This window comes from Sturnira hondurensis, unplaced genomic scaffold (genome assembly GCF_014824575.4).
Source record: "Sturnira hondurensis isolate 20B ecotype Veracruz unplaced genomic scaffold, ASM1482457v3 Scaffold0021354, whole genome shotgun sequence".
NCBI classification, from domain to species: domain Eukaryota; kingdom Metazoa; phylum Chordata; class Mammalia; order Chiroptera; family Phyllostomidae; genus Sturnira; species Sturnira hondurensis.
Genome location: NW_028093985.1, coordinates 24,233,521 through 24,253,085, shown reverse-complemented (window position 1 = coordinate 24,253,085; position 19,565 = coordinate 24,233,521).

Sequence of the window (19,565 nt, the reverse complement as noted above, 5' to 3'; positions counted from 1 at the left end):
TGAGTGTGGGAAAAGGAAGTACCACAGTTTCCTTATGGCTGGATGTACCACAATTTACTTGTCCGTCTACTAAAGGGCATTTTGGTGGTTTCTACATTTATAATAGCTTTATTAATAATTGCCCAAACATTCACATGAATGTTGCTGTGTGAACATAAGTTCTAAACTGCTTTGGGTAAATATCAAGGGCAGCAATTGCTGGATTGTGTGATAAGAATTTGGAAGATTTGGTAGCATTTAGTTTTGTCAGAAACTGCCAAAGTGATGTTTTGCTATTTTGCATTCCCATCTACAGTGATTGAGAAATCCTATTGCTCTACGTCCTCGTCAGCATTTGGTGCTGTCAGTATTTTGGCTTTTCACCATTTTAATCATTGTGTGGTAGTGCTCACCTCCATTTTCATCTGCCATTCCCTAATGACATACAATGCTTCTTCTTTGTTTATTTGCCATCTGCATGTCTTTTTGGTGATGTATTTATTCATAAATTTTGCCCATTTAAAATCACATTATTCATGACTCACTGTTAAGTTTTGAAAATTCTTTGTGGATAGTGTCTTTGGTGTTGTATCTAAAGAGCCGTCATCAAACCCAGGAGCATCCAAATTTTTTCTTATATCATCTAGGAATGCTATAGTTTCACATTTTATATTTAGGGTGATCATATATTTTGAGTTAACTTTTTTGGAAGGCATGAATTCTGTATCTAAATATTAGTAATAGTAGTATTTCTTGCATGTAGATGCCAGTGATTCCAGCACCATTTGTGGAAAGACTATCTTTTATTTATTGTATTGCCTTTTCCCCTTTGTTAAAAATGAGTTGATTATATTTATATGGGTCTTTTCCTGGACTCTCTATTCTGTTCCATTTATCTAATTGTCTGTTCTTTGGCTGTTACCACAGTTTTTTGTTACCATATCTCTACGGAAAGTTTTGAAGTCAGGTAGTGTTGGCCCTACAACTTTATTTTTCCACTTCAATACTGTCCTGGCTATTCCAGCTATTACAAGTATTACCCTGTCCATATGAACTTTAAAATCAGTTGACATTCCCAAAATGATTTGCTATGATTTTTATTTGGGTTACATTGAATCTGTAGATCAATTTGAGAACAACTGACATCTTGACAATATTGAGTTTTTCGATCCATGAACATGGAATATGTATCCATTTATTTAGTTTGATGATTTTCTTCATTACAAGTTTGTAATTTTCCTCATGTAATTTTTGTTAGATTTATACTTTTGTATTTCATTTTTTGAATGCTAATGAAATTCTAAATAAAAAAAGCAAACCATTTGCATTTCCTTTCGCTAGCATTTAGGAAAATAGATTTTGTATATTGACCTTTTATCCTGAAATCTTTAGATTGTTTATTAGTTCCAGGAGGGTTTTTTAATATGATTCTTTTGGGTTTTCTGTGTAGACCAGGGGTGTCAAACTCATCTTCACCTGGGGCTACATCAGCCTCATGGTTGCCTTCAAAGGGCTGAATGTAATTTTAGGATAGTAAAAATGGAACTACTCCTTAACTAGGGGCAAGGAGCTCAACATTTGGCACTTTGAAGGAAACTGTGAGGCTGATGTGGCCTCTTGAGAAAATAAGTTTGACACCCTTGGCCTGGACAGTCATGTAATCCGCAAACAAAGGGTATGGAGATCGGGAGGAGAAAAAGCCATCTTTACTTGTATTTCTTGTCTTATCATTATCTAGGACTTCCAGTGTGATCTTAAAAAGGAGAAAGGAGATGAGTAATCCTTACCTTGTTTATGAAAGTGGCAGGTTTTTCAGCAGGTTCATCATATATTCATAGAATAAATGAATAAGATTGAGGGAATTAACCAAGACTATTAGCTAATGTGTAGCCTACTGGATTTATTGATAGATATTAGATGTCATTATATTTCATTTTTTGGTTGAACTTTGAATTCTATAAATTCAAGCACATATACACACAGAATAAAAGGTGAGAATATCCAGGAGTAAAAATGATCAGAATATATGACCTGCCCAAGTGGGAAAATGAGTATCATCTGCCTGCCGAGTTACAGAGGATCTATTCAAGCAGAAGTGAGTGTGTGTTGATTTCATTCCCAAGAGAATGGTCTGCTTATTACTGGAACAAGCCAGTAATACAGTGGGGGTCCTACCACTCTCCACCAAACAGGCAAAACTCTGGAGACAGAGTTTCACTTTTAAGATGGTCTGAGCACCCTGTGCATTGGAGGTTGAATGAAGGGAGATACTCTCCCACATATCACTTTCCTATCATGACCCATGTGCCCTGCCCGCCTCTTTCTGCTTAGTCGTAATGTGTTACCCCCATTACCAGGGTAATGTGTGCATGCACAGTCCTTGGTGTTTACCAACCCCTCTGCAATTTCCTGGGAATGGGGTGGTCCCCTGTTATAAGATCACTATGGTGACCACAGTTTTGCCCTTATAGCACATCCCAGGTAGAATTATCATCCCATCATATTATTTTGTTTTCAATGTGTGGTTTCCAGTAGCTTAACTATGTTTAGTAATTACTTTAAGTAGTATCTTTATTTTTCTTTGTTGGTGCTAATATAGAAAATAATTTTTTGAACAATGTTCTTTAATAACTATTATAAACCTCTAGCCATTATAAGAGCAAGGCAGCAGAGTTTCTTGCAAAAGTTCTGTTTTAGTAATGCTTTTGGAAAAATGATATCACTGTATTCATTGGTGATTCACAGAGTGATCAGATTTCTTATTGCTTCATGGAAGATGGAATTATGCACTGGAAAACAGTTGCCGTGTTGAACCCCGTTGCAGTGGGGTTAAAATACAGTGGTGGGTGTAGTGACGTGCAGAGTCGTAGTGTCTGGCTCCCCCTGGCTATTGCTCAGACATCTTTTCTTTAGCAATAATAATGCTTCATTGTACTTAATATACAAACTCTCTTCTTCTAAAAGAAATTGTGATTGATGACACACATTCTCTTTCTCCATCAAACCCCTCACTGTTTCTATTGCTCTGAGTCCCAGAATAGTTGCAATTCTGATGTCTGCTTTATTCCCTCTTACACTTTTGGTTTTGTCTGTTTCATGAAACACTTTGGGGTGAACTCTAAATGATTATTTACTCTGCATCCACAAAGTCTCATTGCTGTTTTTCATAACATCCAGGTGATAATTGGAAGCCCTTAATCTAGACACCCTGGCAGGAAGCCCCCAGAACTCTTGCTTTTAATGTTATTTCAGGACATGATCGAGAGGAATTGTATGCACAGTCTAAGTTAGGTGACCTTACATTTTTCGTTGTAGGTTATTTTTTTGTGCTCTTGAATTGCCTTGTATAGACTTTTCAGGATGTTGAGAGAGAGAAATTAGCTGTTAGATTAAAGCATGTGTCCTAAATAGTAACTATTCTCTACTTTCGTTTATCCCCTCTTTGAATTTTGCAGCCCAGGCTCCCCACACCTGCCTGGTTGGGTTTTCTGAATGGTAACTTAATACCTAAAGTTTCAACCATAAGTATACTGACTATTCAGTAAAACATACACTCTGGAATTACAGGAAGCAGATGCAATTCCTGTTGTCAAGACTGATGATCTTGAATGCTGCTCAAGACAGGAAGAACCTAACAGTGTTTTCTCATGCCAGCATCTGCAAATATAAAATAAATTGTAGCTACTAGATGCTGCCTATGGATATATTTTTAATGGGCAAGTGCTTCAGATTATCCAAGGCTTCTGATAATTATATATTAGTCATCCACATTTTCTACCTTAATTTTGATAAGTCCCTCTTAATTATCCTGTTATATCTCAATTCTAAAAACTATTACTTTTATTATGCTAATACTTCATATATGGGAATGTGGAATGAGTATTTTACCACTGCCACGTAATCCTATAGTTTGTTTACTGTTGGGGACCGCTCTGCTGGGTTTCAGGAATTGTAACTACCCCCCATGGCTAAGGATGAGCAAATGACCTCTGGAATGCGAGCCACAGGAGAAAAGGCTTGTCTCTGGTAGCGAATGCTGCCTCAGTTTCCTCTACCTGTCCCCAAAACTTGGTCGGAAGTCAATGATGGGTAAGACCCCTCACAGAGGGGCAACCTAAGCCAGACTCGATCACTTGGAAGGCCATCATAGAAGGACGTGGGGGACTGCAACAAAGAGGGAGCAATGGACCCTTGCCCGCCACCCCCCCCCCCGCCCCGCTATGTGACATAGGCTGAGTCCCCATGTCCTCTGGAAGAGGCACTTCTTGGCTCTAATCCACTTAAGCCTGAAAACCTGATGGGAAGGGGTGCAGCTCCTTGCCTTGCTAGAACAATATCCAGGGATAAATTTGGCATAAGAAAGAATTCCTAAAAAATCCTGTGAAAAAAAATTTTTAAATAAAAATTTAAAAAAAATCCTGTGAAACCTGCTTTGCTAAGAGTGTTTTCATTCATATGTTAAGGGTCTGAGCAGAAACCCTAAAGTTTCTGCAAAACCCCCTTCCTAACAGACTCTAACTCAGACTAAGCCCTCAGCTTTCTTTGATATACCTACTGTTTGATTCTTACTGCCTGTACTCCTGTGTAGTACAACCCAATAAAAGCCCCTTGAGAAAGGGGCTCATGACCCTTCTAAGAAATTGGCCACCTCTCCTCCCCAAGCAGATCATGTCTTGGTAGTGTTTACTTTCATCCCTGGCGGATGGGGGGACTTGTGGGCAAAGTCTCCCCCACAGTTTACTGGTTCCTATTGGTTCCTATTTCCACAAATAAATCATTGCCATCTTCATAAGAAAGTGTTACATTTGAATAATTTCAAGCTATTTTCCTTGAGTAGTGGAATACAGATTATTTTACTCCAAAGAGGTGATGTGAGGGGCAGAACTAACAGTGACTATTAAATCATAAATCTCTACATTTAACAGATGGCTCTCTGAAGAATTAGACTTGAGAAATGACCTTTCCATCTGCAAGGCCTGCTTTAGTGCCTTCAGAAAGAGGCGTATCATTTGGAGAGCATCTGAGTAGGGAAGCTGCCTTCAGAAGGTGATGTAATCACTACAGAAATAAAATGCTGACTGTAATTCTCAAGCAATTCCTCGCTTTCTGGGTAGAGAGAAGCTCTCCAGGGGAGGAAGGACTTGGTCTCAAACAAAAATATGCAAAATGTTTAAGATTGATATTTTTGTATAACTTAGTATTAAACAAGTCTGTGATGTTTACCGTGATTATTAGAAGTAATCGTATCAGGTATAGACTTGAAATAATCTTTGCCAGGGAAGTAGACTTGCTTTTTTTCTTTATCCTTGAATTCTCAGGAAAATAAGAGTGTCTTTCTTCCAGTGTTAAGTCATCGCCACAATAGGTGTTGTAATAGCTCTGTAGGATTTTCTTTAATTCATCCAAGAAACGTGGGTATGGTGTTTCTGGTAATAATGATAAAATCAATGGATAATGTACAGACTGAATAAAAACATGTAAATGGCTAAAAGCTTAGATAAAAAAGATATTTTTCACATACTAAATTAAAAATAAATGGAAATAGTAAAATTAAACTATATGGTGGAGAGCTCCTACATTTTATATTTTATTTTAAATTCAGAGTTATATTTTAAATTCAAAAGCATACTGCTTCGTCAGTATGTAACTAACTTTTTTCCTCAAAGTGTTGCAAATAATCTATTTCCTCAAAGCTTTGTAAATAATCTATGCTAACTGTAGAGTGAAATTACTATACAAGTCATCTTCTAATAGAGAGGTTACCATATATTTCCCAGGCAGTGGAGCTAGAAAGTAATCTTAAAGCTTCTACATGGCATTTCCTAAGTATTCATTTAAAGATAATTAAATGCTCGGATTCATAAAAGTATGTCATCTGCATAATAATAGATGACATTGTCATAAACCTGCCACCTCATTATTTAAAAATGGGGTATAGCTGAAGAACAAGTGCAGGGGACTGAGAAGGCATTGTAGAATGACTTGTAAAGGTCAAGGGCATTCTTAGATGGATTCGGTGCTGAGATTTCCCATAGCAAAATGAGCAGTGAAGAATAGCAAATCTAAAAGAATAAGGTTGATTTAGATACTACTTAAAACACTGTGGGTTTTTTTTGTGAAGTTACAAATAAGCCTAATTCTTGATATCATCCCACTGAATGACCTTGAAATTCTTATAGTTACATTTAAAAATTAATGAGTGCATTTTTAAAGAAAATACAACTTTTCTACTACCAGTAATATCAAAGTCTTAGCTAGGAGTTAGTAAGATAAATGGAACACATAAACAGCAAGCAAAAAGTTGTTTGAAACATTATTTATGGTCTGTTCTAGGATTGCCTTGAGACAAATATCTCATGTAGTGGATGAAAATTTGGAAGCCCTGTAGCATGGTAAACATACCTTTTGTGTCAAAAAGGGGGCAATCAAGCAAAAAATGATGTCTTATTTTACAAAAATATTAAAGGATTTTAAAGTATAAACTTGAAAAATCCGTTGAAAGCCCAAAGTTAATCCAGTTATTTTCCTAAGAATTGGATGAAAGAATAAATATTAAGAATACTGATGATTTATGTTTTGGTAACCATGTTAATGTCTATGTATACATGTTAATTTTCAACAATTTTGATGGTAAATAATTAACGAAGACATTTCTGAGAAAATAAACTTGTGTGTGTATGTGAGCAAAGGATTGGCTGGGGGAAATGTGCGAACTGGCAGGCTGGGTGGCTGACCTCCGTGGCCCTGAGCACCCTCCGCCCGTCTAGTGCCACCAAATATTGACCTATTTTAAAGAGTTCTGTTTTGACATTTTTCTAATTCTTGTGAGCAGTAAAATGCTAAGCTAATGAAATCTTTTTGAGTACAAAATTTTAACATCTTCTCAACATCTGGCAGCCATCAAAATGTTCCCTGTATCAGTCTGTATCTGTTCTGCTTGTTTATTGAGTTTTTTAGATTCCACACATAAGTGAAATCATCTGGCATTTGTCTCCCTCTGTCTGATCTGACTTATTTCACTTAGCAAAATATCCTCTAGGTCCATTCATGTTGTTACAGACAGCAAGATTTTGGTATATATCTTCATGTGTGTGTGTATATATTTCATTTATATTTTTTGTATTTATTTATCCTTCCAAGGATACCAGTTGTTTTCATGTCTTGGCTATTGTGAATGATGCTGCAATGAGTATAAAGTGACAGTATCTCTTAGAGATATGTATTTCATTTCATCCCCTAGAAATGGGATTGCTGAATCATAGGGGTCTTTACCTCTTACAATAGCCTTTGTTTTAATGTCTATTTGTGTGGTATATGTATTGCTACTCCAGTTTCTTTTTGTGTTGTTTTTATGAAATATCTTTTACCATCCCATTTTGTTCAGTCTGTGTGTGTCCTTTGATCTGAAGTTAGTCTCTTGTGGACAAAAAATATAAGGGTCTTGTTTTTTGTTACTCATTCAGCCTCCATATAACTTAATTGGTGCATTGAATCTATTTGCATTTATAGTGATTGTTGAGAGATATGCATTTATTGCCATTTTATTATTCATATATATTATTTACTTCTTCTTAAAAACCCTTTAACATTTTTTGTAATGAAGTCCTTCAGCCTTTTCTTGTCTGGGTAGCTCTTTATCTGTCCTTCAAGTCTAAATGATAGCTTTGCTGGGTGGAATAATCTTGGTTATAGATCCTTGCTTTTCACTACTTGTAGGTCCTTGAATGTTTCTTGCCAATTACTTCTAGCCTGTGAGAAACCAGCTTATAGTCTTAGGGGAGTGCCCTCATAGGTAACTAATTGCTTTGCTCTTGCTGCTTTTAAGAATCTCTCTGTGTGTTTAACCTTTTGCATTGTAATTGTGATGTGTGGTGTGGCTTCTTTGTTCACCATGTTTTAGATTCTAAGGGCTTCCTGGATTTGTATGTCTTTTTCCTTTACCAATTCAGGGAAGTTTTCCATCATCATTTTTTTTCTAATACATTTTCAATGTCTTGCTGTCTCTCTCTCTTTTTTTGGTACCCCCATGATGCAAATGTTGGGAAGTTTGAAGTTATCTCAGAGACTCCTTACACAATTGGATTATTATTATTTTTTTTTTGCTGCTCTGATTCAGTGTTTTTGCTTTATTAATATGTATTTCAAATTACTAATTTGATCCTCTTCTTCATCTACTGTTGATGCCATCTGATTTATTCTTTTCAGTTAGTGTAGCCTTCATTTCTAGCTGGTGCTTTTTTACGGTTTCCATGTCCTTTTTTATGCTGTTGAAGTTCTAAGTTCCTTGAGTATCCTTATAACCACTGTTTTTGAAGTCTGTGTCTGGTAGTTTGCATGCCTCTATTTCATTTAGCCCTTATTCTGGAGAGTTCTATTCTTTTATTTGGGACCTGTTCCTTTGTCTTCTCGTTTTGGCTGATGCTGTTATTTTTTTCTAGTACCAGGTTGAGTTGCTACATCTCCCAGGATTGGTAGAGTGGCCTTATGTAGTAGGTGTCCTGTAGGACCCAGTGGTGCAGCCTCCCCAGTCACCTGAGCTTGGTGCTCCAGGTGTGCCCACTCTGTGGGCTGTGTGCATTGTCCTGTTGTAGTTGAGCCTTGATTGCTATTGACATATCACTGGAAAGGACTGGATTGACCCCATCCCCCCAGGCCAATTGGCTTCAAGGACTGACTGCAACTAAAGCAGAGTAACTGCTGTTCAGGAGACAGTCCTGGGACTTACTTCAATAGGGCTTTGGTGCCTTCTCTGTCTTCCTTCCCCTTGAGTGTGCCATTCATGAAGGTAGTTGGGTTGTACTGTGGTATGGTCTGAAGCTGTTCATGAGGTGCACTATCTCTGGGGCCTCCTGGGAGGTACAAGGTCAGCTGCTGCCTATACCCCGACTGGGGCCATGAGCACCAGTTACAAAGCAATCTGTAGATGACTGCTAGTTGTGCTAGACTGGCAGGTGCCCTGGAGAAGCCAAACTGCAAACAGAGGGTGGCTGCTGCTTGTGCCTGGCCTGGTGTCACTCAGCAAGAGGTATGGGGTATGCAGAAGCCAGATGCTGCTTGTTTGAGAGATTTTAGGAAAGTCTATAGCTTGAGCCAAGGGAGTCCACCATTTGTTTGGCAAAGCCACTGGAAATGGCTTGGGTGGGTCTGCAAGTTGTGTGGGAAAGGGTCTCAGGGAATCACCAGTGTGGGACTAACAGTGTTAGCCAGGTTGATGGAGACTCAGATATGGCACCAAACTGCTGGCTCTGTGGAGGGAGGGCTCAGCAAAGGAATAATGCTTTTGCCAGCACTTCTGTCTGAGAGAAAGTATAGGAGACCATTTTGCCTGGTGTGGGCCCAGCTCCTACTCAGAGATGCACAAGACCCACGCCCACGGATAGGTTCTCCTCTGGGTAATCAGGTCTGCAATGTGCCTAGGCTGCTTTGAGTCTTGCTTTTTCCTAAAAAAAAAAACCCTCACCCAGATTTGTGGCAAAAAGTTATGGCAAAATAACTTCCTAAAATCCATGCTAAACCTCCCAAGGACCAGTGTAACCGGTCCAACCACTTTTCCCTTTTCATTTGCAAATATTCTTGTGTGATGTGATCAGTGGCATTGGCTCCTTTGTTCTCTGTAAAAGGTAACCACCTAAAGCAACCTGTGCATAGTAAATGAAGACCATCATGTAATATGCCAAGAAACCCAATAAAGGCCAGTCATGGCAAGGGCCATGGTTTTTGCTCCCCTTGAGAGGAAAGCCATGCTGTTCCTTTTCCTCCACCAGACTCAGTCTGTGTGAATGTCTCATTTCATCTATATGACTCGGATACTTCGGGCTGGTGTCCGCATCAGGAAGCTGTCCCTCCAGTCCTTGGCCTGTCTTTGGCTTGAAACAAGACAATTCAATTTCTCCCCTTATGTCCCTGGCATCTTTTGAACCGCTGTCCCAGTTCTGGGGCTTAGAACAAGTATGTTTGTGCATAGACCCTTTAAGATGAATGCTGGGGACTCCAGGAGTACTCCCTCTCACTCAGCCACAATCTGCTGGTTTTTACAGCCAGAAGTTGTGGGGTCTTCTCTTTCTGGCACCAGAACCCTGGACTTGGGGTTCTATAATGGGGTCTTGGGCCCCTCACTGTTTAGAGGGGAACTGTGGACATGAAATATTCATCCCAATTTTTAACTGCCGTATGTGAGTGTGGTGCCATTTTGTATCTCTGCCCCTCATACCAGTTTTGCTGTGGTTTCTTCTTTACATCTTTAGTGACAGTACTTGTGTTCAGCTAGATTTCAGGCATCTGAATAGTGGTTCTAAAATTTAGTTGTAATTTTAATGTTCGTTGTGGAAAATCTCTAGTACTGCTCTTACCTATGCTGCATCTAGACTGGATGTCCACAAACTGTAAATTCAAGATGGTGAGGGCTGTGATCCTTTTAATGATAAAGAATGACCCATAAAGTAACTCAGTTATCATATGTATTTTCAAGGCTGGACAGACTCAAGCATCACTTGCAATACAGGACTGAATGCTTCAATGTCTCATCATAAGAATGCATTAGAGAATATAAAGTCTAAGAGATATATAAAAAGAATAATTATTTAGGAAATTTAGGTCATTTACATTATGAAAATAGCAGCACTTGATGTTTCAAAAATTAAAGATTACTATCAGGTACCTCCTTCACACAAAAAAATTCTTCAAGATGTATTTAGGATTGTCTGCCAGACCAACAGCATTCAGTCCTCCACAGATGGAAAACAACTTGATCTCTCAATATAGAGAAACACAAGTTCAAAATTTTCACTTTTTAAAAAAATTTGGTGGTTTGTTTTTTGGGGTTTGAGTTTTGTAAGTTCTTTATAAATTTTGGAGAATAACCCGTTATCAGATAGAGCAGTGACTATGTTCTCCCATTCTGTGGGTGGTCTTTGTATTTTATTGATGATCTCCTTTGTTGTGAAAAGCCTTTTTAGTTTGATGTAGTCCCATTTGTTTATTTTTTTCTTTTGTTTCCCTTGCCTGGGGAGATGTATCTGATAAAATACTGTTATGAGCAATGTCTGAGATTTTGCTGCCTATGTTTGCTTCTACAGTTTTTATTGTCTGGTCTAACATTTAAGTCTTTGATCCATGTTGAATTTATTCTTGCATGTGGTGTGTAACACAATTAAAAAATGGGTCAAGGACATGAATAGACACTTCTCCAGAGAGGACATACAGATGGTCAATAGGCATATGAAAAGATGCCCAACACCACTTATCACTAGAGAAACGCAAATTAAAACCACAATGAGAGAACATCTTACACTTGTCAGAATGACTATCATCAATAAATCAACAAATAACAAATGTTGGGGAGGATGTGGAGAAAGGGAACCGTTTTGCACGGTTGGTGGGAATATGGACTAGTACAACCACTGTGGAAAGCAGTATGGAGATACCTCACAAAATTAGAAATGGATCTGCCTTTTGACTCAGCGATCCCACTTTTGCTACTATACCCAAAGGAACCTGAAACACTAATTTGGAAGAACATAAGCACCCTTATATTGATTGCAGCATTATTTGTAATTGCTAAGTATGGCACCAGTCCAAATGTCCACCAGTAGATGAGTGGATAAAACAATTATGGGACATTTACACAGTAGAATAATAGTTGGTGATAAAAAGGAAGAAAATTTCACCCTTTGCAACAGCATGAATGCACTTGTAGAACATTATGCTAAGTAAAATAATCCAATCAAAGACAAAAACCATGTGATTTTGCTTATATGTAGAATCTAATGAACAAAGTGAACTAACAGGGAAAATGGGGACAGACTCATAGATGGAGAGCAGATAGGCTAGTGGGGAGATAAGGGGGTGCAGGGATTGAGCAAAAAGGGAAAAGGACTCATGGACATGGACATCAGTATGTTGATTGCTGGAGAGGGAGGAAGTATAAAGGGACTAACTGATAATGGAAAGAATATAATAAAGATTAAATAAAAACTCTCATAAAAGCATATGAATTTTTTATTAAAGCTCCTATTTGATAGTTTTTTCCAATGCCTCATCTGAAATAGTCCATGTACACCAATAAGTGTTGTCACTCAATAGTAGTTGGTACCAATTCATCACCTACAGGAATCCCCAATTTGAGGTACAATGAAGAATGGAACTTTATTCAGTACAAAACAGTTCACCTGTAATACAATACGGCTGTGAAAACTGCATAGCTATGAGGCAGCCCTGGGCTCATGTGGCCCTGGGACCAGACCCGCCTCTGGCTAGTCAGCCCTGCTTTGCTCGTAAATGGTCTGCTCAGCTCTGCCATGCTCTACTATGCTTTGGTCTGCTCTGTACTGTGCCAGTCTTCTTGGCCTGCACTGTTCTGCTCTACTGTGCTCCAGCTAGACATCTTTGAGGTTTCAGCTCAGCCAGGGAAACAGTCTTCATTCTTCAGTGGAAAGGAAAGGTGCTCTCTTCAAGTCAGAGGGGAGCTGACTTATACAGACAAAAGTTTCTGCCCCTGGTTCCTGATGGGTCTGTCCTCATGCAAATGAGGATTCCAAGTCCTCACAGTTGACTGGTTCAAAAGGGACTTTCCTGATTGGAGCTGCTCAGTACCAACCAAACAGAGCAGCTCCATTCTGACCAATTGGATGGGCGAAGTCTCAGTCCTATTCATTGAAATAGGATTCTAGGAGCTCCTTTGCAAGAGCAGGCTCAAACAGCGAAACACAGTGCGGGAAGGCAGTACAGTGCAGAGGCAGGCAGTTAATGCAGGCTTCTTCCTAGAGTGTGGTTTGCATAAGAGGCCACAATGTAGAAATGGCTCCTGGGCTCTGTTTTTTTTTTTTTTTTTAAATTTGAGCCCAGTTAGCCATCAGGAGCCCTTCTTGGTAGGCATTTACTTTCTCAGGATTCATGGTATATAAAAATTCATGCATGCACATACATTTTGCTTTTTGTATGCTTGTTGTTATGTGAGGCTGGAAAAACCCGTGCCACCAAATAAAGATAAGTTACTGAGCCGAGCTGGTATGTTTTTTTGCTCTTCAACTTTGTAGGAAGTTTTAGAAATTGAGGGGTAATCATGCTCTTCTAGAGAAGGATAGCACACATGTGATGACAAGCAGAGATGCGTTTTGAAGTAGAATGCAAAACCTCTTTGATTTTTTAAAAATAAACCTCGGGTCGTTAAAGAAATTTGAGCTTTTGAAAAGATGCTTGGAGTGATACATTCAGTCTCAGAAGGAAAACTCATGCTGTCTTTTCTGCTGTGAAGAGTAATTTCTTTTGTCCTTGGAAAGTAGACAGAGATGTGCGGAGTCTAGACATCTTTCAGTCTCTATTAGCTTTTGATTGTGTAATTAGTAGCAAGATTTCTGTGATGGTACTTACTTAAATAGAAACTACACCATCATTTTGATAAAATGTTACAGGGAAGAAACAAGTAGACTTTCAGTTGAAATCAATGAAATTGAAGTTCTCTCCAACATCCAGATTTCATAAAACTAGGTGGTCTTTTTGTTACTCCCTTAAAGAAATTAAATTTCACATGCATTTCAGTAGTTTAAGCCTGTTTTTCATTTCTTTCCTGCTTGACAGCTAAAGTTTTAAATATTTTAGTTCAATTTTCTACATTATTACTTCAAAATTCAGCATGGAAAAGTAACCTCATTTTTAAAAAAATTTCCCTTTTCATTGCATTTATTAGGGTAAAACTGGTTAACAGAATCATACAAGTTTTATGTGCCCATTTCTACAACACATCATCTGTGCACTGTATTGCAACTTCTTTTTTTGTTTATGAAATTTCTTTGATATTGATATATATGAGTATATAATATTTTCCAAGGAGCCATGCCTCATAAATTCATAGAGTATAGGTTTATTTACCAGAAGCAATTGCATATTTGGAACACCCTGGAGGAGCATTGCATAGACCAGGATTCCTTTCCTAGAATGTATTGTTTGTTCATTTACCAGGATGTCAGTTATGGTGGATTTAGACTAGGACATCTTGCTTTCCCTCAAAGTATCTGCCCCAACACCTTCATCAGAAAAGAGGTGGATCAAAGGCTAACTTCTTTAAATCGTTCAGAAATTTTCCATGTGATCTCCTTGTATCAGCTAATTTTAGTTTTTTTGTAGCATGGTAATCTGTAGAAAATAATACTTCTTACACAATAGTCGAAGAGTTTAAGAGTGAGTATTCCAGAGTACAAGGCAGAAATAGCATCAAATTTTATGAGCTAACCTCAAAAGTCATACAGTCACTTCTTCTGTACTGTATTTATTTGTTTTTCGTTTGTAAAATCCCACCAAGTTACTGGAGGAGGGGACATAGAGAAACAATCGTAGCCACCTTTGAGAAATGAAACCCCCTGTGTCCCACCCAATGTCCAAAATACATCCTAGCCACCTTCCTGCATAACTTCCTGCATATGTAAAATCGAAACTGGCATGGAACAGTCACTACAGATGCCACATTAAAAAGAAATATCACCCTTCCTATTTAGGAATTTCCATTATTAGTGATACATTTTTAGCCTGCCAGGAATAATTACCATTATTTTTAAAATCTGGAGATTCCAATAGCCAGTAAAGGTTGCTATGGCCATCAAAGACTTTTAGACTCTTGACCTCATTTGTTAAAATATGAACCTTGCAGGTAGAACCTGCAAGTATGAATAATCTATTAATTGGACTTAACTCAAGTAAAAACAAGCTTTTGCCAAAATCTTAATACACCTTTGCAAAGTCTTGGTTTAAAAGGCAGGAACAAGTCTGAAAACAGACTTAAAATATGATCAGAAAATGACTTATTAGTCTTTAACCCAAGCAACAAATAAATCAAAATACATACTAAGGGGAACAGAAGGCAGCATAATCTTTTCAACTAAGGAACTATAGGGCTATCGAGACATTTGAGTTCAGAGATCAAAAGACAGGTGTGGAATCTATGATACTTAGATGAATTTGCCCTAAACTTTCACCCCCCCCAAAAAAAACTAGTGTTTTTATTGGGCAGCCAGATAGATATGGTAATTAAATCCTGAGGTTCTTTAAGATCTATGACCATCTGGTATGGTGACAGGAATCAAAATCCTATCAAGAACAATGAATTTAGTCCAGGTTAAGAAAGAATGAAAAGAGGGAGGGAGGAAACAAAAAAACTCTCATCTACCAACTCAAAGAAAGAACAAAACAAACAAAACACATATATTTTGTTTCATTTTTGAGCTACAAACCTTCACCTAGCACCAGAGACTCCGCCAAGGAGCATATTTAGAAGTTTGGGTACGAGGACCAATTATGTACTTGGAAGCTAAGATCAGCTTCCTTTATTTTCGCTATTATGTATTACACTGTTTACACATTGATGTATTTTACAAAAGCATCAGTCTGGGATAAGATAAGGTTAAAAGGTACAAAACAAGAGAAAGAAAGCACAGGAAAATATCTGAGAAGTCTGATTCTTGCAGAGTCCATCCTCAGTCTCACAGGGAGCGCTTCATTTTCAGAGTGTGAATCACCAAGATATGAGTGAGAACATTGATCTCAGTAAAAGATAACTGTCATCCAAAGAGCCTTTTACACCCTTAATCAAGTAGACAAAACTAGTTTGCATGGCCAATTTCAACAATAGAAACTTAAGTCTCCAAATAAATCAATGTAATCCATCAATCTTTACGTTTTCTACAAATACTGATAGACCTGGCTGGTGTAGCTCAGTGGATTGAGCACAGGCTGTGAACGAAAGGGTCGCTGGTTTGATTCCCAGTCAGGGCACATGCCTGGGTTGTGGGCCAGTTCCCAGTGGGGACCACATGAGAGGCAACCACATATTGATGTTTCTCTCTTTCCCTCCTTTCCCCTCTCTAAATAAATAAATAAAATTGTTTTTTAAAGTTTAAAAAATAAATAATGCTGATAAACTGCTTCTTGGCATATTCTGCACCCTAACCCAAAATACCTTAATCGCTAGTAAAAAATATTCCATTTAGGCTTGCCAATAGTTAGCACTATGACTTCAGGGGTAAGCACAGGGTTGAGCACAAGATCAGACTCAGGTAAAGTTAACCTTGTATTTATAAAATATGTGGTGGGGTGGGAGGGTGAGGAGAAATATGTTTACAGGCATGATGGAGTCTCATATAACCCATAAGAATCTCACTCCAAAAGAATCAAGCTTGAAAACATTCTCCTCCAATATAGTTTCTTAAAAGCTGATGTATTAGGGTCTTAATAATAGTTCAGAAATAACAACAAAAACCCAGATGCCTTTCTTCACCCTGACCTCACATGGAGACTGAATAGTCCTTAAAAAATAAAAACAACTTCTTGCCCCAAATAAATATTTTTGTTAAACTAATATTAAAAGCAGTAAATTGCCAATATAACTATAGTATTAAGCTTAGGTGTGGCAAACAATGCCTTCTAAGTTAAGCGGAGCGATAGATTCTGCGACTAAAAGGCTTCCCAACCAGTCTGCCATTCTTATACATCCTTCTGTTTGTACACCCCCCGATGCTCTTGCTGTTTTCCAACTGTGAAACAAAGTGCAAGTTACTTTACTTTTTATGTTTCAGTTTCTTCATCTTTGTACAATAAGGATAAAAATAGGATCTTTCTCCCTGTTTTAGGGAACTTCAATTATTTCATAAATTATTTAAAATATTATTCCTAACACAAAGTGTGTACCTAAGAGTATTAGACAAAATGGTTATTGTTAGTAGCAGCAGTATGCTATATAATGCTGTCGATGGTTCTCATACATTTTTAAAAATTATTTCCTAATAAGGCTTTAATGGTCAGGGGTTGTTTTTTGTGCTTTTGTTTATTTCTTTATTCCATTTCTTCAAAATTCTCAGTCAATGCTCCGTGGGCTTGATTGGCATGCGTTTTAGCATGAGGTGCGATAGTTGTGTTCTACTTCTTTTCTATAGCCTCCTGCTGATCAGACCGAGTGTCTATTTTGCTCTTAATTTTAAGGAAAACAACTCCAATTAATTTTTCCTGAGGTCTGAATTTTAATAGTTTGCATCCTAAATCTTCTTAAAAAAATCAAATTTAAAACATTTTAAATGTGACAAATTCCATTCTTTTAACACAGTCATTTCCAAAATTAAATGGGCATAGGAATAACCATTGCATTTTACATATTCCTTTCATGTACTAGGCTCTCAAATATTTTTATTATTGCCCCAGATATTTTTAACTCCCTGGCTACTTATATTCAGGGCCTACATTAAGTATCTGTAGTGATATATGAATGATGAAAAATAAGGAATAAGCCTTTGCTATCTCATTCTGGAGAGAAAAATACAAGAACTGAAGTAATGTTTTTCAAATAGAATAAAGTGAAAAATATTGCCTATTAAAAATCATAAAATGCCATAATTGAGAGGGACCTCTAAGATGACCTACAAATTTAAGAAAGATTTTAAGAAATTTAAGAAAGACAGATATTAAAGTCTGTGATCTTAGGATAGCTTGCATTTTTCCAGAAATAAAACATAAAATGACTCATCATAAAATAGTTAACATGCTTCTTACTCCAGTCGTCAGTGTTCTGAATCATGCTTTGTAGGCACTGCAGATATTATTCATCGGAAGCCTCCTGTACGCACAAAACGCCATACACTGATGCGAGATGGAAGCACTAGCTGTCTTAAGTGAGCATGTAGGGAAATCACAGAGAATTTTGGAAAGTTTTGGGCTGCAGAACCCTGTTATAATTGGTATCCAGCTCAGCCACACTGGTGCCTGTCTTTCACACAAAGATATCCCGAACAGCAGGAGAACTAGAAAAAAGGGCTTTAAGGATCAGTAATGGCCTATATTCTATGATGTTTGTTTCTGAGGTTTACAGAACCTTTCATTGTTTCCATGGGATTTTTATTTATTCTCAGTTTTTATAAATTTTGTTAGAACACAGCTGAGGTATTAGTGACTAGTTTCCAAGCAGTCAGATGGCACAGAACATTTTAAATAAGCCTTGCATTCATAAGCACTATTAGCAGCACCCATGGTGTATTTCATGGGAATATAAGAAGTGATAGGCAAGCCCTGGCTGGCATAGCTCAGTGGATTGAGCGCGGGCCTGCGAACCAGACTATTGTGGTTCAATTCCCAGTCAGGGCACATGCCTGGGTTGCAAGCCAATTCCTGGCAGGGGATGCAGGAGAAGCAACCATACATTGATATTTCTCTTCCTCTCTCCTTCCCTTCCCCTCTAAAGATAAATAAATAAAATAAAAATAAAAATGAAAGCTTTAAAAAAGAAAAAAGAAGTGATAGGCAGTTTGGCAGTTTAGGCTATACCTCACATACAGATGCGCCCTTACGTTATTTTTTAAAATATGAAAAATATGCAGAGAGAAAGAAAAGCTAGTTTCTCTATATCTATAAAATATGTTAGGAAACAAGAAAGTTCAATTGGATGCATTTTAGGTTATAGATAACAGATTAGTATGTAACAGTGTAGAAATTACAAAATGTAAACTACTGGTACTATGAAGCCTATCAGTGTTTGAAACCTATCAGAGTTTGATTTTCAAATATATTGCTGAAAGAAATAAAAAAAGAAAATAGGCATATAAGCAGAAGATCTGCTCAGGACAAGTCCAGCCATTATTAATATAATTAAAATGGTTTATGCAACGTCAATATAACCAGGCAGCCAAGGAGAGTGGACTGGAATGTGCATGTGTGAACAATGACGACTTCACTGTACTAGTCAGTGGGGCAGTAGATGCTGTTGAGTGAGCATGTGTACTGTGNTTGCTGAAAGAAATAAAGAAAATAGGCATATAAGCAGAAGGTCTGCTCAGGAAAAGTCCAGCTATTATTAATATAATTAAAATGGTTTATGCAACGTCAATATAACCAGGCAGCCAAGGAGAGTGGACTGGAATGTGCATGTGTGAACAATGACGACTTCACTGTACTAGTCAGTGGGGCAGTAGATGCTGTTAAGTGAGCATGTGTACTGTGTGGCTGTCACATTAACTTTTGCATTAAGCTTGAATACTCCACCAGGGAACTATTGGGATGATTCAGAGGACTGTAGCTTTGTGCAAACTGGTGATTGCACAGATGTGGTGCGTGAGCAGGCTTGTCACGATGAAGCTGCCAGAGTTTTTGGTGAAACATCAAGCCACCCAGCTGACTCATCCCCCTACAGCCCAGATCTGGCACCCTGTGACTTCTGGCTTTTCCCAAAACTAGCATCCCCTTTGAAAGGGAAGAGATTTCAGACCATTGATGAGATTCAGAAAAATACAGTGGTGCAGCTGATGGTGACTGGGAGAACAGTGTGAGACAAAGTAGGTCTCAAGATGCCTAATTTGAAGGGGACTGAGGCATCACTGTCCTTTGTACAATGTTTCTTGTATCTTATATTTTCTCCAATAAATGTCTCTGTTTTTCATAGTGCATGACTGAATACTTTCTGGACAGACCTTGTAAGCGATGCAACTCTCTGATATGAAATGGAGATGTTTTATGACATGAACATACACTGTGTATAAAATAATTTGCATATCTCACTGAAAGATATCTGTGTCCTTTGATATCTTGTATCTTTGAAATTATTAGTGAAACTTTGTAGT